The sequence below is a fragment of the Molossus molossus genome, unplaced genomic scaffold (genome assembly GCF_014108415.1).
Source record: "Molossus molossus isolate mMolMol1 unplaced genomic scaffold, mMolMol1.p scaffold_m16_p_12, whole genome shotgun sequence".
In the NCBI taxonomy this organism is placed as follows: Eukaryota; Metazoa; Chordata; class Mammalia; order Chiroptera; family Molossidae; genus Molossus; species Molossus molossus.
The window spans coordinates 10,391,624-10,412,118 of NW_023425347.1; the positions used below are offsets into that span (position 1 = coordinate 10,391,624).

Sequence of the window (20,495 nt, forward strand, 5' to 3'; positions counted from 1 at the left end):
TAGAAGCCCCCCCCACCTCCCGCCTTTTACATTAGGATTTTTGTGTCAGTCTGTTCACGGACAATGTCGTGTTGTAAAAAATTAACAGCTTAAGATTCAGGTTCTGGCTGAGCTTTCTTCTTAAGGGGTCCTATGGGACCATGGGGAATGTCTGCCTCAATTTTCTAAGCCAGTCCCCGTGGTGCATCACACCTGTGAAATGTACTATATCTGCTTTTTTTTTGTTAGAGTTAGTTTTGTGATCTTGAAGTGTAACGGATGACGGATGACAGTGTGTTTTAGGGGTCTTGGTGCCTCATATTTTATTTCTTTTGGCTTTCAAGACATGACATGAAGTTGTTAGGAATCCTTTTGTAGTGTGAATGACTTCTAAACCATTCTGCTTGTGAACAACTTTTGCACTGCAGTTCAAGGCCTAGAATTCCGTTCTGTGAACCTGAACATCAACCATAGGGAAGTTGACTCACTGCAGATGAACTCAGTTATGTGCTAAAGAGCTCTTCTTCCCCCACTGCTGCTCCCAGACATTATCTTATAAACCTTCACCAGCCAACTTTTGCTGTGGAGGCAGCCATGGTAAAATTAGACTTTCTTGGCCTTGACCTGAGGGAGTGGGCTGAGAAGTTAGATGGAGGGAGTTTCTAGTGCTACCATCCTGGCTGCAAAATGGTCCTGTTTTATATGGTGTGTGGATTCTAGTGTGGGTAAATTCTAGGTTGGTTAGTACCTGGAGTTGTTCTATATTTCATTTACCCAGGGAACTGATAGATTTCCAACCACTCTATAAAAAATTATATATGGCTGGCAACCAACTGGTAAACATGTTGTAAGAATGTAATTCTTTTGTTACTTGAAGTAGACTACCTGGTTAAGTTTCTGTAGCAGATTGCTTAGTCATGTGCTTTACCTTATTCAATTTCTCCCAGCAATAGAGTGATAGTTCAAAATTATGAGTGTGAGTGAAATCTAGAATGAACTCACCAGCGTCTCTTAATTGACTATAATTGTTGTGCTGCTATGGTTGAGGTGCCTCACATTGTTTTTACTCGTAACGTTTTGATACCAAATAAATACTAGCCAGTTCTCCAACTCTCAGACACTAACTGGGTTTCCTACAATTCAATTCAATTCTGCACTAACTATCCAGAGTTAGCTTAGACCCCACAGGTAAAAGCCTCAGTCCCACCAGATTCCTCCCAACTTCTGATGCTAGTCACTATCAGTGGTTGCCACCTGTACTTCTCACCAACCAGCTATAAATCTTCAGTACCCATGACTCCCTCCTCAGGTTCAATAATTTGTTAGACTGGCTCATGGAACTCAGGAAAGTACTTTAGTTACTGTCACTGGTGTATTTATAAAGAATACCACTTGGAACGGCTGAGTGGAAGAGATATACAGGGGGATGTGTGGGGAGGCTGAGGGTGGGGCAGCTAGGCCTCTCAGGGGATGCCACCCTCCCAACACCTGGATGTATTCACAACCTGAATGTTCTTTGAACCCCATTGCTTTTAAATGGTTGTTTTATTGTATAGACATGATTACCAATACAGGGATATTATGGCCTAGAAGAAAATTCAGAAATGTATCATCAAAGGAATTTCATGTTCATTAACAGACCCCTTTCAATTATGACTCCAGGATCTCCTGGAGATATAGTTATTCATTCTGCTCAGCTAGGGTAGTTAGATTTGGGTAGTAAGAACATGCAAATATTTGAATAAACTTTGTAACTTTTATTTATTTTATTTTAATTTTTATCTTCATTTATTATTTATTTATTTTATTTTTAAAATATTTTCATTGATTTCAGAGAGAGGAATGGAGAGGGAGAGGGATAGAAACATTGATGAGAGAGAAACTTCAATCGGCTGCCTCCTGCACGTCCCTACTTGGGATCGAGCCCCCAACCCAAGCATGTGCCCTGACCAGGAATTGAACCACTCACCTCCTGGTATATGGGATGACGCTCAATCCACTGAGCCACATCATCTGGGCTATTATTTATTTTTAATTTGTTTACTTATTTTATTTTTTATTAATTTATTTTTTTCCATCACCATTTATCCCCTCAGGCCACTTCTACCTCTCTCTTTCTCCTCCCTGCTGTTGTTTATGTCTATCAGTTCTCTCTCTTTTTCTTCTTTTTTGCTCAATCTCACCATCCCCCCCCCCCCCCCCCCTTTCAGCTATTTGCCTGCTCTCTATGTATGAGTCTATCTCTATTTTGCTTGGTAGTTCAATTTGTTCATTAAATTCCACATATGAGTGAAATCATATGGTATTTGTCTTTCTCTGACTGGATTATTTCATTTAGCATAATGTTCTCTGGTCCATTTGTTCTCTCACAAAGGGTAAATTTTTCTTTCTTTTTACGGCAGAGTAGTATTCCACTGTGTAAATGTACCACAGCACTTTTATCCAGTCATCTGTTGATGGACACTTGGGCTACTTCCAAATCTTGGCTATTGGAGATAACGCTGCAGTAAACACAGGGTTACATATATTCTTTCAAATTAGTATTTTGGGTTTCTTTGGATAAATTCTCAGAAGTGGAATTGCTGGGTCACAAGGCAGTTTCATTTTTAATTTTTTTAGGTAACTCCATACTGCTTTCCACAGTGGCTGCACCAATGTGCAGTCCCACCAACAGTGTACAAGGGTTCCCTTTTCTCCACATCCTGGTCAGTACTTATTGATTTACTGATGACAGCCATTCTGACAGGTGTGAGATGATGTCTCATTATAGTTTTAATTTGCATCTCACTGATGATTAGTGATGTTGAGCATCTTTTCATGTCTATTGGCCATCTGTATGTCCTCTTTTGAGAAGTATCTATTCAGGTCTTTTGCCTATTTTGGATTGTTGGTTCTATTTGGTGTTGAGTTTTATAACTTCTTTATAAATTTAGGTTATTAACCCCTTATCGGATGTACCATTGGCGAAAATGTTCTCCCATTCAGTAGGTTGTCTTTTCATTTTGTTGCTGGTTTCCTTTGCAGTACAGAAGCTTTTTAGTTTGACACTGCACACAAGAATAAACTCAAAATGGAATAAAGATTTAAATGTAAGACTTGAAACCATAAAAATCCTAGAAGGAAACGTAGGCAGTAAACTCTCAGACATTTCTTGTAGCAATATTTTTTCTGATATATCTCCTAAGATAGTGGAAACAAAAGAAAAAATAACCTTTGTAACTTTTAAAAGACTGTACAAATGTTAGTATTATTATAGGAGATATTAATTCAATACTTGTTCATTGATAATCTTATCCCAAATACTGTATATTTTAGATTGTTATTTCTTAAGGATTGTAAAGTTTTCAGTTTTATTCTCAGGTGGTCTTTGGTAACAGATTTAATTTTCTCTCTTATTTTGCTTGGCAGAATTAATCATGGTTATTTTTTATTTTTTTAAATCCTCACCGGAGGATACTTTTTTCCATTTTTATCTTCAGAGTGGGAGAGAGAGAAACATCAACGTGAAAGAGACATATCGACTGGTTGCCTCCTGCACAACCTCGACCAGGGCTGAGGACCGAACCACAACTGAGGGATGTGCCCTTGACCAGAATCAAACCCATGACTCTCTGGTCCACGGGCCATTGTTCTGCCGCTGAGCCAAACTGGCCAGGGCCATCATGGTAATTATTTATTTATTTATTATCCTCACCTGAGGACATTTTTGCATTTATCTTCAGATAGAGCAGGAAGTAGAGGGGGAGGAAGAGAGCAAGAAACATCGATGTGAGAGAGACACATTGCATGGTTGCCACCCACACGACCCCAACCAGGGCTGGGGACAAACAGCAACTAAGGTACGAACCTGGGACTCTCTGGTCTGCGGGCTCACACTCTAACCGCTGAGCCAAACTGGCCAGGGCTATCAAGGTAATTTTTAAAAATTTATTCTTATTGTTGAAAGTATTATAGATGTTCCCGCTTTTTTTCCCTCATTGACCCCCTTCTCTCTTCTCCCTTTCCTTCTTCCCCACACCTTTACTGCACTATTGTCTAGGTCCAGTGGTTATGCATATATGCATATAAGTTCTTTGGTTTATATCTTCCTGCCCCACCCCCCCTTCCTTCTGAGGTTCATCAGTCAGTTCCCTACTTTCATGTCTCTGGATCTATTTTGTTCACATATAAGTGAGATCATGTGATACTTGTCTTTCTCTGACAGGCTTATTTCTGTTAGCATAGTACTCTCCAGATTTTTCCATGTTGTCTCAAAGGTAGGAGATTCTCCTTTTTTACAGTATTCCATTTTGTAAATGTACCACAGCTTTTTTATCCACTCATTTACTGATGGGCACTTGGGTTGTTCTTTACTTTAATGCTACCTTTTTTGAGGTGTGTTTACTAGACTAATGACTTTTAGTTTTAATTTTTTTTTTATCCTCACCCGAGGATATTTTTCCATTTTTTGTACAGATAGAGTGGGAGGGAGAGGAAGGAGAGAGAGAGAAACATCGACGTGAAGGGACACATCGAGTGGCTGCCACCCGCACGACCAACCAGGGCCGGGGACAAACTGCAATCGAAGTACGTGCCCTTAGCGGGAACCGAACCCGGGTCTCTCCGGACCGCAGGCCGACCCTCTAACCGCTGAGCCAAACTGGCCAGGGCATGACTTTTAGTTTTAAAATGCTTTGTATTTAGATACTAATAATGAGAGATTAACCAGAGTCATGTTTCAGATCTTCTTAGAGCATTTAAATGTCCTGCTTCCCCCATGTCCAGCCTTCCATGTTATACCTCTTATTATTTCTGGCCACAGAGAAGGGCTCAAAAAGTAGTGTTCTCCTGGTGGCTGGGATTTCCTTTTATCTGGCCTGGAAGGTTAACTTTACTGACATTCATCTCTATTTCTCTTTGGAATGAATATTCGTCCCGGTGGTAGAATATTAAAAGTTAGATACAAGGAAGGGCATATATAAGGGAGAAATTGGGATTAGCTGGCCTAGGACTTACATTAGTTGTTACTAGGTCATAGTAGGGTCAAGTCTAAAGGAAGTGTGACAGAATTGGACCACGAAACAAGATATGGATAATATTCCCAAATGGTCAAGGCATATTTCAGAGAACACTTGCTTCTTTTTAGGGCTTAGTGCCACTCCTTTACAGTCACTGGCCTTAAAGGGGGCATTACTCTGAAGCCAACTTTACCTATGCAGTTATGATCTCTGAGAGAACTTGTATGAGGATGTATGCATGGTTTAGTGAAAATCATCTACAGTTTCTACAGTCCTTATGTACGCATTACTTTGCTAATGACTTTAAATACTGCATTATTTAATTTTGTTTTCACAGACACTTTATGAAATGGATATTCTTTCTTAAAACATATACATTTAACTTTATTTATTATTATCATTTAAAACTTGATTTAATGAAACACAGAAAGACATTAAAAGTTCTATATTACCCGAATTTAAACAGTAGAAATAGGGATGGCTTTGTAAGTGTAAATTATATACATTAAAATCAAATAATCGGAGATCTTTTCCAACATGCAAACTATACAAATGAAATAAATGGCAAAAGAACCTTCTGGGAATATTTTATGGTTGTGGATTATCAGTTACTTTAGGACTAAACAAAGATTCTGAATGTTCAGACTTCTTTTGCTTTTTCACATTAACCTACATTCTGAGTCAAGCTACTTGACTGAGAGGTTTGGGTTAGGAAGGCATATAGCTTTCTTTTTTTTTATCCTCACCCAAGGACATTTTTCCATTTTTTGTTCAGATAGAGTGGGAGGAAGAGAGAGAGAGAGAGAGAGAGAGAGAGAGAAACATCGACATGAAAGGGACACATCGAGTGGCTGCCACCCGCATGACCCAACCAGGGCTGGGGACAAACTGCAACCGAGGTACATGCCCTTAGTGGGAACCGAACCCGGGTCTCTCTGGACCACAGGCTGACGCTCTACCGCTGAGCCAAACCGGCCATGGCGGCATATAGCTTTCTTTATAGCAAAAGCTTTCCATCTCCAGTTACTACCCTCAAAAGGGATTGCCAGTGCTTTTGTAACCTGCTGCTTCCCTCTGAAGAGGGGGCAAACATGACATCAGCCCTATGGAAAGCCAAACAGGTACCAAAAAATGGAACACCGTGCACAGCTCAGTCAAGTATACTGTAAAGTTCTCCATCTAAAAACTACTCAGTGAGACAGGCGTGGTTTCAGGAAACATCAGAATCCACGACTGCGCTCGGCCCCTCAGTCGTGGACAGGGATCTTGTAGGCCACCATGCTGATCGCTTTGTGGATGGTAGTGGTGAAGGAATGCAGATGGACTTGCTCCGAATTGGTAATGAACTGGGGTCCTGACTCTTCCCACTTTTCAGGTACAACTAAATCTTTGTTTGTGTAGATCAGCAGATCAAATGAACAGGAAACTTCCAACAGTGGCAGAAATGTCACGGAAGCTGTGATCTGTCTGATCACTGAGTGAATTTCATCTTGGATAGCTTTCTGAGACTTTTCTCTGGGTGTACTGTCCTCTTTGGCAGTCTTGTCACACTCAATGTCAAACTGCCATCTCTCGAGGACCTCCCCATTTTCAGTGTTGGTGATGACCACCACCAGTTTCTACACCGAGCACTTGTACAGACAATCTTTCAGTTATTCCACCACATTGTTTAGGTATTTCGTGAGGTCAGGATCCATGCTTACAAGCAGGGTGAGTCCGTATTTCTGCACTCCAGTAAAGGTTTCGGCTGGTATAAAATGCTTTGCTGATATAAAATGCTATTGATGCCAAATAAGAAGAACTTGGCCCTGATGTCGCGCTCCCGCGCAGGGTGATGCCCTGCTCCCAGGCCAGCTGCCGCGCCATGGCCCAGCCCACAGCCGTGGCGCAGGCCCACCGCACACGGAGACTGCACACGGCCAGCTGGGGCTCGCCGCAGCTCCCGCCACTCATTTCAAAAGTAACGACGCTTGAAATGGATATTTTATATCCCCATTTTTCAGACAAGAAACTGAATTTCTGAGAGGTAACATGATTTTCTCAGGCTCCAGGTTAGATTTAGAAAGTACTGGAGGTGGGATTCAAACCCAGGACGGTGTCACTTTGGCAACCTATTACAGACACTGAGCACCTACTCTGGAGTAAGCACTGGGCTGGGTACTGGAAATACAGAGAAATTTTAAACTGCCCTCCCCTTAAGGAAGATAAAACATAATCTTCATTGGAATGCTAAGGAGATTCCAAAATGACTTAATTAAAAGCACTGCATAAATGCATTACATTATATTAAGTTGGCAATGGTTTCCTGCCAACATATGAAGTGCCAAGAATCAATAGGAAGAACTATGTAGCTATAAAAAAGAAATGAGCAGAGCCATAGAAAGGCTAATTGAAAGCATGGAATGTTAAGAAATCTACAGATTTATTTATGTGAAGTTTGGAAGATGCTACTCTAGCAGTTTCTGGCTGGTTTTGATGATTGATGATATACCTAAAGTAGCTGAGCTACTCAGATGAACTGAAGTTGCTTTTTTAAAACCATTCTCTCTCAGAGAATTCTACTCTTAAAAAATTTTTATTTTATTGATGTTAGAGAAAGAGGAGGAGAGAGGGAGAGAGACAGGAACACTAATGAGAGAGAACATCGACTAGCTGCTTCCTGCATGACCCCCACTGGGGATTGGGCCCACAACCTGGGCATGTGCCCTGACTGGGAATTAAACTGGCAACATCTTGGTGCATGGGTCGATGCTCAACCACTGAGCCACACCAGCCAGAACCCTACTTTTAATGCACTTGAAGTACACAGCTGTATATGTTTGGTATTGGGTGTTGTAGAGTCAGAGAAGAAATGAAGTGAATAAGGACACTCTTATGTGGTTTCCACACCATTTGTCAGTATATCGCCTATGATATTGTACCAGAGCTGCTAGTGATAATGTCTGAAGGGCAAGTAGGGGAAATGCTCATATTTGGAAAGATGGTTAGAATCAAGACAGAGGATGAGCTATATTAAAAATATAGTGGCTCAGTATGAAGGAATATAGAAGAGCAGTATTATAAATTTGCTTTTACTTGGCTAAATGAAAAATTCTTAGTTGACCCAGCTCTTAGATTTATAGGAAAAATCAAGAATTCTGTACTAATATTGTTTCTTATATGCCTTCTTGAATTAAATCCCAAATACTTAATTTTTTGTACTGGTAAATTCTAAAATGTACCATTCTGCCTTTTGAGTTGTCTAGGCATTTTTCATCACCAAATACTGTTCTTTACTATTTTGATAGAATTATGTCAGTGAAATTAGAGAAAACTAAAAGCTGTGCTTGGGAGCCATTAATATTTAAGTAATACTGTATATTTTTATTTTATTTGAAACAGGAAAGGGGGAGAAAGAAATTTGTGTGTATATGTGTATGTGTGTACACACACGTGAAATAATTCTCATTTTCTCTGTATAGCATTTATAACCATTTTTATTTTTGCAGATTAAGAAATTTTGGTTTCAAGACATTAAATGACTTGCTAGTTAATACAGGGTTAGAATTTGAACCCAGAACGTCCCCCCTGCAACAGTAACTTTTGCTGGAGTATGCTGCCATCTCTGCCTTGAAATGACTGAATTGCTGTTATCAGCAAGATTACAAAACCTGATGGCGAAGCCATAGTGTTGTTTAATTTACTTATTCTGAGCACCACAAGTATATTAAGTAGATCTTTCAAGAGAGTCCTATGGTGAATCTAGAAAATGTAAGAAAAGCCCTGCCTGGCTAGGTTTTGAGCCATTTTGAAAGGATATGTGTAATCACTTAGAGCAGATGAAGGTGCCTTTCTGAACTGCAGGTCTCTGTGTGTAATTGAGGGGGAGAGAGAGACACACAGAGACAGAGAGAGAGAGGGAGGGAGGGAGGGAGGGAGGGACAAAGAGAGAGGCGGTGGGGGGAGAGAGAGAGAGAGAGAGAGAGAGAGAGAGAGAGAGAGAGAGAGAAAGAAACATCGATCGATTGCCTACCAACTGGAATTGAACCTGCAACCTGGGTATGTGCCCTAACTGGCAATCGAATTTGCAACTTTTCAGTGTGCAGGACACTACTGCTCCAACTAACTGAGCCACACCTGCCAGAGCTGTGTATAATTTATGTTTAGAAATTCTTTTTGGCAACTGTTACTTTTGGAACTGGTATTTGTTGTTTTGCTTCTCTTGTCTGACTGGACAGTTGGGATTTTGACCCATCCCTCGTCAGCTGTGAGACCAACAACATACCACATAAGTATCTGGGTTTTGACTTTGGACTCAGGCTCTGCTCATCTTGTTTGTATGCACACCCTCTTTTGTATCCTCCCTGTTCCCTTTTGGCTCTCCAGACTTGACTTGTTGAGTATCCAGTTGGAGCCTTACCTCTTCAATGAATGTGTTTGTAGTCCTTCTTACGTTTGCTGCTTCTCTCGTACCTTTGTGAGCTTTATGGCTATCCTCCCGTTAGTCTTATATTCTTTTATAAATGTATTACTATACATCTGTATTGTGAATACCCTTGTGCTCCAGCTTCATACTGTTAAACTCATGTCATGGATGGTGATAAACAACAGTATTTTGCACAAAGTAGGACTTAAAATGTGGTCTTAGAAATTATTTAGTGTAACTTTAATAAAGCTCTCTGGCAGTAGGGAAGTAAAATGGCTTGACTGTGCATGGTATTATAGAGTGTAGGGACTTGGGAGTGGAGTGCTCGTTAACTCCTGCTTGGGAGACCCATTGCTGTATATGTTCAAATTTTTCATTCATTCATTCATTCATTCATTCATTCACGTATGTATGTATGTATGTATTTTTATCCTCACCCGAGGACACTTTTCCATTTTTTGTTCAGATAGAGTGGAAGGGAGAGAGAGGAAGAGAGAGAGAGAGAAACATCCAAATGAAAGGGACACATCGAGTGGCTTCTTCCCGCATGCAAGACCCAACCAGGGCCGGGGACAAACCACAACCAAGGTACATGCCCTTAGCGGGAACCGAACTCGGGTCTCTCTGGACCACAGGCTGATGCTCTAACCGCTGAGCAAAACCGGCCAGGGCTTACTTATTTTTTAATCCTCCCAAGGACATTTTTCATTTATCTCCAACAGAGTGGGAGGGAGGGAGAGAAAGGGGGAGAGAGAGAGAGAGAAACATCGATGTTAGAGAGACACAATAACTGGCTTCCTCCTCCATGATCATGACCAGGGCCAGGGACAAACTGCAACTGAGGTACATGCCCTTGGCCAGAATTGAACCTGTGACTCTTTGGTCCGCATGCCGACGCTCTAATCACTGAGCCAAACCGGCCAGGCCTATGTTCAGATTTTAAAATGCATTAAACTGTTTGACATTGCAATTCAACTCTTAGGAGTTTATCCTAAAATTAATGCTAGTATGTGTATGCAAACATATGTGTGCAAAGGTGTTCTTTATAGATTCTTCATGTTAACAAAATACTGGAAACATTTGAAATATTGATCAATAGGGAAATGGCTAAATATTGTGGGGTTTTTATATGGTGGAATACGCTGTACCATTTAAAAGAACGCGGTAGGTCTGGCCCATGTAGCTTAGTGGTTTAGCATCGACCCATGCACCAAGAGGTTGCTGGTTTGATTCCTGGTCAGGGCACATGCCCAGGTTTTTGGCCAGGTTTCCAGTTGGGGGCATGAAGGAGGCGGCCAAACAATGTTCCCTGTCATCAATGTTTCTATATTTCTCTTTTCCTCTCCCTTCCTCTCTCTAAAATCAATAAAGGAAAAAAATAAAAGAATGAGGTATATGCATGACTAGACTTTCATTGCATACCATCAATGTAAATTCTTTTCTTTTTTTAATATAAATTCTTAACTGATAAGAAGATGCAGAAGAGTATGTTAACATTTGTGTAAAAATTAAGTTTGTTGGAGAGGGATGTGTGTGTGTGTGTGTGTGTGTGTGTGTAGTTACGTACATAGAATTGTATAGCATAGCTTGGAAACATGCCTGTAGGGAGGTACTGAAGATAGTGGAAATTTATTTTTCACTGTTTACCCTTTTATAACATTTGAATTTTTTTTTTTTTTTTTTTTACCATACACATGATTTATCTATGAAAAATATTAGCTTTATTTTCTTTAATTTTCACCTGAGGATATATTTACTGATTTTAGAGAGAGGAAGTGGGGGAGAGGGACAGAGAAAGAAACATCAATGTGATGGAGAAAGATTGACTGGTCACCCCTTGTATGCACCCCAACCAAGGACCAAACCAGCAACCTGGGGTATGTGCCTTGACTGGGAATTGAACCTGAAAGCTTTTGGTGTACCGGAGGACACTCCAGCTAACTGAGCCACACTGGCCAGGGCAGATTAATTTTTAAAAGTTTGATAGTATGGATTTAAAATTCCCAAATTGTATTGATTTAGCAATGGTAAATGAGATAATTTGTGTAAAGTGCCTAGCAGAGTTCCAGAGGTAATAATGAGTATTCCATAAATTATGAGTGGTGGTCATGGTGGAGGGGTGGTGAGATGTAAGGAAGGTGTGGTGAGGTGTAATGAAGGTATCAGAACTGTACACTGAGGACCCCTAATGGCAGAGACTAGGGAATGCTCCATCCCCATCTTACTCTAAAGTAGGGGATCTGAGTAATCCCAAAGAGGTGGTCTAAAGTGTGAAATATTTTGTAGTTCTGGTGCTTTGGTTTAAAAATTGTGAGTTTTATTTTTTTGCATGTAGCTGTCCAATTTTACCAACACCATTTATTAAAAAGGCTGTCTTTTCTCCACTGTATGCTCTTGCCCCCTTTGTCATTGTAGTATAACCTGAAATCTGGTAATGTGATCCCTCCAACTTTGTTCTTCTTTTTCTTTTTTCTTTTTATTTTATTTATTTATTTTTTTATCCTCACCCGAGGACATTTTTCCATTTTTTGTACAGACAGAGTGGGAGGGAGAGAGAGGAAGAGAGAGAGAGAGAAACATCGACGTGAAAGGGACACATCGAGTGGCTGCCACCCGCACGACCAACCAGGGCCGGGGACAAACTGCAACCGAAGTACGTGCCCTTAGCGGGAACCGAACCCGGGTCTCTCCGGACCGCAGGCCGATGCTCTAACCGCTGAGCCAAACCGGCTAGGGCTGTTCTTCTTTTTCAAGATTGCTGTGGCTATTCAGGTTTTTTTTTTTGGTTCCATATGAACTTTTGAAGTATTTGTTCTAGTTCTGTTAAGTATGTCGTTGGTATTTTGATGGGGATTGCATTGAATCTATAGATTGCTTTGGGTAGTATGGACATTTTAATGATGTTAATTCTTCCAATCCATGAACAAGGTATGTGCTTCCACTTTTTTATATCTTCCTCTATTTCTTTTTTCGGTGACCTGTAGTTTTCTGCGAATAGGTCCTTTATTTCTTTGGTTAAGTTTATTCCTAGGTATCTTAACTTTTTTTGCTACGACGGTAAATGGGTTTTTTAAAAATTTCTGTGTCTGTGAGTTCATCATTGGTGTATAAGAATACCGTCGATTTCTTGACATTAATTTTGTATCCTGCTACTTTGCCAAATACATTTATTAAGTGTAGTAAATTTTTGATGGAGTCTTTGGGGTTTTCTACATATAGTATCATGTCATCTGTGAATAATGACAGTTTCACTTCCTCCTTTCCAATTTGGATCCCTTTTATTTTTTCTTCCTGTCTGATTGCTGTGGCTAAGACTTCCAGTACTAGACCATCAACTTTCGCCATACACAAGAATAAACTCAAAATGGATAAAAGACTTAAATGTAACTCATGAATCCATAAAAATCCTAGAAGAAAATGTAGGCAACAAAATTTCACACATCATAAGCAGCAGAATTTTCACTGATAGATCACCTAAGGCAACAGAAACAAAGGAGAAAATGAATACATGGGACTACATCAAACTCAAAACTTCTACACAACAAAAGAAACAACCACCAAAATGGAAAGGCAACCCACTCTATGGGAGAGCATGATTGCCAATGATACATCAGATAAGGGGTTAATTTCTAATATATATAGAGTGCTCATGCAGCTCAGCAAAAGGAAGACAAAGAACCCAATTAAAAAATGGGCAGAGGAACTAGACACCTCTCCAAACAAATGGCTAAGAGACATACAGATGGCTAACAGATATATGAAGAAATGCTCAACATCACTAATCATCAGAGAGATGCAAATTAAAACAACAATGAGGTATTACCTCACACCTGTCTGAATGGCTGCCATCAACAAATCATCAAACAACAAGTGTTGGCGAGGGTGTGGAGAAAAGGGGACTCTAGTACACTGCTGGTGGGAATGTAGACTGGTGCAGCCACTATGGAAAACACTATGGTGTTACCTCAAAAAATTAAAAATGGAATTGCCATTTGACCCAGTGATCCCACTTCTAGGAATATGCCCTAGGAAGCCTGAAACACCAATTAGAAGGAATATATGTACCCCCATGTTCGTAGCAGCACTATTTACAATAGCTAAGACCTGGAAACAGCCTAAATGTCCATCAGTAGACGAATGGATCAAAAAGCTGTGGTACATATACACAATGGAGTACTATGCAGCTGTAAAAAAGAAAGATCTCTTATCCTTTGAGAAGAGATGGAGGGACCTGGGGAGTATTATCCTAAGCGAAACAAGCCAAGCAGAGAAAGACAAATATTACATGATCTCACTTATTTGTGGAGCATAATGAACATAACAGTCTGAGGAATGGGGTAGTTCCAGAGACGTAGAAGTGGGGTACATACTAACAATCCCCAGAAGAGGGAGTGGGGGGTATCAGTGGGGGAAAAGAAGAAACATCTGTAACAAAAATATATTAATTAATTAAAAAAAATAAAAATTGTGTGTTTTTCTTCTCTTATAATATTTCTCAATTTGTTTTTAACATAAAAATAATGGTGGATTACTTAATATCAAGAAAATAATTTAAAAACTAATGCATCTCCTCAGGAGAAAAGAAATTATTCAATCAAAATTTGCATTGTTGCCCAGTCGGTGTTGCTCAGTGGTTTAGTTTTAGTGTTGACCCATGCACCAAGAGGTCATCGGTTTGATTCCCGGTCAGGACACATGCCCAGGTGTGGGCCCAATCCCCAGTGTAAGACATGCAGGAGGCAGCCAGTTTATGTTCTCTCTCATTGATGTTTCTATCTCTCTCTCCCTCTTTCTTCCTCTCTCCAAAATCAATAAAGAAAAAAAATTTTAAAAAATTTGCATTGTTGACAGATAAACCATGTTTATCTTGTGGTGATGTGAACTCTTGTTCATTGTCACCTAGTTCCAGGTATATACAAGCTGTATTTCAAGAAGCAAAACCTTCTATTTTTAAATTGAGGTTAAGATCTGATATTGCTTATTGATGATTTCTATGATTTAATGACCTATGAAGTTGATGGAACTAAATTTGGCTTCTAAGTCAGGTGACCATTGCCATTTGACCTGTCAGAGCATCAGTTCCCTGGCATGTATGACCATACTATAATAAGGTGCAGTGGTTCGAAATTGTTACTTCTGAATCTGTGTCCTCTCACTTCAGGGGTTTTCATTGTTTTGAGTGACTCATACATTTGCAAATTCCTTGTGCATTTCAGATTTTCCCCCATTGATCCTTTATGATGACTTAGGCCAGAAAGAGGAGGAAGTGCTGTCCTGGAAATTGGAGAGGGGAAGTAGGAATAATGAAGTTCCAGGGAAAGATCTGAAGTTAACCGGCAGGGTGACCATGTTTCTTCTTCACAGTGAGACAGGCCAGTAAGTCAGGACAAGTAGAATAGGGAAACTGAGACAGACAGCTAAACAAACTGCCTGAACAATTTACAGCCAGATGCAGAAGGTCACCTCCCTAGAGATAACATCTAGGCTTCAGTTATATTTCAGCTCCAGGCCCTGAAAGGAGTAAAACCAGGTTGGTGACACCAGGACCAGCTGCAAGGACAAATGACCCCCTGCCCTGACACTGACCAATCAGTAGAGACCACAACCCTGAAAGGACACTGGAAAACTGATAAAAACTCCCCCTCTGGGGAGCACTCCTGTGCCATTCCCTTTGCCCACTTCTTTCCCCACAGGCAGGCATCTCCTAAACTCTAAGGGACCCCATGAGACTTGCAACCAGGGGAACAATGGACAGTGGCAGCTCATCTCCAACTAATTCCTCGTCTCTGAGACCCTCTTTTCTTTGACTTCCCAGTGAGCTAAAGCAGCCCAGCCTGGGCTTTCCTGTTGCTTCTTCTATGCCAAGCCCTTGTTTCACTTTCCCCAGCTTTTTTTTTTTATCCTCACCAGAGGACATTTCTCGATTTTTGTTCAGATAGTGTGGGAGAGAGAGGAAGAGAGAAATATCGACGTGAAAGGACACATCAAGTGGCTGCCTCCCGCTGACCCCAGCCAGGGTCAGGGACGAATCACAACCAAGGTACGTGCCCTTGACCGGAATCAAATCACGATTCATTGGTCCATGGGCTGACGCTCTAACTGCTGAGCCAAACCAGCCAAGGCTGTCCCTAGCTTTAGTAAACATACCCTCGTAGTCACCTGGACTCGTTTTGTGAAATCTTTCCAACACAAAGTTAAGAACCCACACATTACCGGTCGGCCCTAGGCAGACCCACTGAGGGCCAGGTTTCCCGTCCAGTAACAAGCATTGAAGCTTTCTGGTTTGATGGACTGTATCTGTAAAACTATTAATAGATATGTTTTCAATCATGTGTCTTGTACTTACGTATTGATGTTTTTTTGATCAGCACTGAAATCTAGAATTGATTTAATTAAATGTATAGGTCATTCAGATAGAATGGTTTCAAACCTGTTTTTTCTGAACACATATTCTTAGGTGAAAATTAACATGTTACTGAGTAATTTAGTAGTAATTGTAATGTGACTCGTTTTTCTTTAGCAATGCTATTGATGAAGTAAATTATATTGGGTGATTCAGTGTGCAAAAGTGTCATGAATGGCCCTGGCAGGTTTGGCTCAGCGGTTAGAGCATCGGCCTGCGGTCTGGAGAGACCTGGGTTCGGTTCCCGCTAAGGGCACGTACCTTGGTTGCAGTTTGTCCCCAGCTCTGGTTGGGTCGTGTGGGTGGCAGCCACTCGATGTGTCCCTTTCACGTCGATGTCTCTCTCTCTCTCTCCCCCTCCCACTCTATCTGAACAAAATAACGAAAAATGTCCTCGGGTGAGGATAAAAGAAAAAGTGTCATGAATGAGTTTTTCACTATTACTTGTGGAGATTTAAGGTTTTAGAGAAATTGTGTGATCAGTATTCAAAGAATATAGAATATTAACAAAAGTAGAAAGTGAAAAAAATTTACCATTCGATATGCAAATATAGATCTCATTTTATTTAGTTGTACTGTAACTAGTAAGTGATAGTACTTATTAATACAATTGCTGGCTGGTGGGGAGAGGTCCATGTCTCCAGCTGTTGCTCGTGGGAATGGGCTTCTTGTGATATCCCAAGACTCACTCTGGAGAATGAGTGATTTTTATTTGGGGGAATTTAATGCAATTTCCCTTTCTTCCACTAAGGAAGACATACAGTTTTGGCTTCAGCAGAGCTAGAATCAGAGCCAGTGTCCAGAATTTCTGTTCCATGTTAGGGCATAGTCCACTGCAGCATCAGGCGAGTTTAGTTTGTGTTTCCATTTGCGGTTCATCAGACCTTTGCATGTGGGGTCCACAGAGCCACATGGTTATGAAAGAAACGCAGGCAAATGCCAGGAAGCTAAGAGCCACTACAAGCCAAGAGTTACAAGAGAGTGAACTCCTTTGTTTAGGGGATTATGTATCCCCAAATTTTTGTGGGTTTGCATTGTCTCTGACCTTGTGGCTCATGATCTCTGTCCCCAGGTTTGACTGGACACCCCAACTTCACTGTACGTGTGTCTATTTCCTCTTTGGTGGACTCCCTCCCCCAGTGAACTGCAGGATGGGCCTGTAGTTCCCCGGGGAGTATGAAATTGAGGCTTCCTGGTGAAGCTGCCCCAATGGCATGCCTGTAATGCCTGGCCTTCCCTCTTTGCTCCTTTCCTATTATTAATAACTAGCAAATCACAACGGTATTACAATGAAGGTAATAGATAGTGGGTACCTATTCATTTAAGTCCATGCTTTTTATACCTTTGAGGCAGGTATTTTGCCTTTTACAGAGAAGAGTGAGACAGGAGAGTTTATTGTTTAGATTGTGTTGAACCTCAGAGGTGCTGCCCCACTTGGTTAATGTCTTTCCAGTGCAAACTCAGATATAACAGTGACTCATCAGCAGAGAGCTCTTATAATACTTAATATGAAAAATTACAGAGTCATAAATGTAGATGGACCATTACTTTTCAGCTGTTTTTTCTTATTCTGTTTTATTTTTATTTATCAGATACTATCTCTTTTGGGATTAAAACATCCCAAAAGGTAAGGTTGTATTTTGGTAAGGAAGCTCAAAGTGGAGGAAAAACTCTTTACTAAATATATCATTCTAGAGAAATAAAATAAGACTGTCTTTTTCTCTGTAAGAACAAAGACATGGCAGTCTGATGGTCTCAGAGACTTTATTTAATTCTACCATGTTAATAGCCATATAACTGGAAGCCCTGATTCTCATCAGTGTTTCTAAAACCAAAGATATTTCTTCATATATGTACTGTCTCTGTGAGCAAACAAACTGTTTCAAAAGCCCAGATTTGTTCTTGAAATAAAAATGCATGCTCGTGTTTCCCAGATCTCTAAAATGATGCAAAGAACTATTTATTTGTTATAGGATGCTGAAAAGGCCATTAGAATTTCAAAGAGCTGATAGGCTGCCCCAGAGCTCAAGTAAAGAGTCTCTGGCTCCATCATTCACTGCATTAAACTTTCCCAATTTCTTCTTTTTTAAAATTTTATTTTATTTTATTTTTTTATCCTCACCTGAGGACATATTTTGATATTTTGTTCAGATAGCGTGGGAGGGAGGGAGGGAGAGAGAGAGAGAGAAACATCGACGTGAAAGGGACACATCGAGTGGTCACCACCCACACGACTCAATCAGGGCCAGGGACAAACTGCAACCGAGGTATGTACCCTTAGCAGGAACTGAACCCGGGTCTCTCCAGACCGCAGGCTGACGCTCTAACTGCTGAGCCAAACCTACCAGGGCAAATTTTATTTTATTTTTATTGTTGACACTATTATAGAATCCCCCAATTTCCCCTCTTTGCCCCCCTCCACCCAGCCCCCACCCTCCAGCCCACCCCCAGGCCTTCACCATATTATTGTCTGTGTCTTTCACATCTCAATCAGGGAAGAATCATAAAACCTGAATAGACTATAAAAACTATTGAAATTGAAGCAGTGATCAAAAAACTCCCAGCAAACAAAAGTCCTAGATCTGATGACTTCATAGGCAAATTTTACCAAGAATTCAAAGAACAACTAACACCTGTTTTCCTCGAACTATTACAAAAAATTCAAGAGGAGAGAAGGCTTCCAAGTTCTTTTTAAAAGACCAGCATAATCTTAATTCTAAAACCAGACAAGAACACTACAAAGAAAGAAAATTATAGGTCAGTATCCCTGGTGAACATAAATGCTAAAATCCTCAACAAAATATTAGCAAATAGACCCAATTTCTTCTTTAACCTTTCAAATTTTTGATGTTTGTGAACATCAATATTTTAAAATTCTCATGTGATCAAAATTATGTATCTTTCTGTTATTTTATATACTTTAAAAAAAATAAAAGTCATTCTTAACCCAAAGTCAGTTAAAGAATTACCAATATTGCTTTTGTTTTCTTTCCTTTTTTTAAATTTTGTTTTCATTCTAAACATAGAACTCTACACAACTCTCTACAGTCTATTTTGGCACATGACAATATTTGAAGATTAATTTATTTTTTCTCCCAAATATTTAGAAACCTTTATAACAATATTTCTGTATAATCTATTTCTACATTGGTGTATGAAAATTCATATTGTTTTAAAATATCTCAGAATTTATTTACTGCATCAGTTCTTGTGCTAGTTTTCATTGTTGTTGCTTTCTTATTACTATTTTTCAAGAATTTCCTAACTTCTGTTACTTGTTTACTTTTTCAAATGGACTTAGGGATTATTTTCGAAATTCTTTTTCTAGCCTTTCCACTCCCCCTGTAGAAATTTCCACTGGGAATTACATTAAAATAATTTGGGTAGAGCTGGTATTTTATACCATTCAATCTTCCCATACAAGCTATATTTTTTTCTGTTTATTCTGACCATCTTTCATGGTTCTTAATAAATTTTTATAATTTAGTCCGGCCGATATGACTCAGTGGTTGAGCATCGACCCATGCACTAGGAGGTCGCCAGTTCAATTCCTGGTCCGGACACATGCCCAGGTTGTGGACCTGATGTCCTTTTGGGAAGCATGTGGGAGGCGGACAGTCGATGTTCTTTCTCATCGATGTTTCTTTCTCTCTCTCCCTCTCACTTCCTCTCTCTCTAAAAAATCAATAAAGGAAAAAGTGAAAAAAAAAAAGTTTTATAGTTTACTTCAAAAAGGCCCCTTTGTATATCTCTTATTATGAAAGATGTTTTTCACTATAACTTTATTTCCTGTTGGTTATTGAAAAATGCTATTGATTTAAAAAAATTTCAAATTTATAACCCTCACCAAACTATTTGTCCTAGTAGTTTATTGATTCATTTCAGCTTTCTAGATACACAATTACATTATGGCCAATAGTACTTTGATTTCTTCTTTCCACTAGTCATGTTCCATTACTTGCTATCTTATGGTCTTATATTGGTTAAAGTCCTAAAAATTTCAGAAATTATTGGTTGTGAAGTAGCTACTCTCTGATAGACATGATTTTATAGCTTAACTAGAGACTATAGATTAATTTTTACCATGGAGTTTTTGAGAAATTGTTATGTTTCCTTGGTAATGAATCTATGATTCTTATCCATCTCTATCTGTTTATCTATCTGTCATCTATCTATCTATCTATCTATCTATCTATCTATCTATCTATCTATCATCTATCGTAATCCTCACCTGAGGATATGTTTTTATTGATTTTAGAGACAGAAGGGAGGAGGGAGAGGGCATAGGGAGCTAGAGATAGATAGATGATAGATAGATAGATAGATAGATAGATAGATAGATAGATAGATAGATAGATTTCTATTGATTTTAGAGACAGAAGGGAGGAGGGGGAGGGCATAGGGAGCTAGAGATAGATAGATGATAGATAGATAGATAGATAGATAGATAGATAGATAGATAGATAGATAGATAGATAGACAGACAGACATCAGTTGGTTGCCTACATTAGGTGCCCTGACTGGGGATGGAACTGGCAACCTGGGTATGTGCCCTGACCAGGAATTGAACCCGAATCCTTTTTGTTGCACGGGATGACACTCCAACCAATTCAGCCACCTGGTCAGGGCTGTTCATATTTTTGATATAACAATTACAGTTTTAGAGAAAGCTTATTAAAAGAGTAGTCTTGAAAACTTAAAGCAGATTTTT

At 39.8% G+C, this 20,495-nt stretch overlaps 1 protein-coding gene and 1 pseudogene across 9 annotated transcripts in view; one reads left to right on the forward strand and one right to left on the reverse strand.

The window, feature by feature from the left end:
* The window catches only part of FARS2 (phenylalanyl-tRNA synthetase 2, mitochondrial), a 540,850-nt gene that overhangs the window by 61,798 nt on the left and 458,557 nt on the right, over positions 1-20,495 (forward strand). The gene's annotated exons all lie outside the window — the stretch shown is intronic.
* On the reverse strand, positions 6,224-6,842 carry LOC118627263 (annotated as a pseudogene).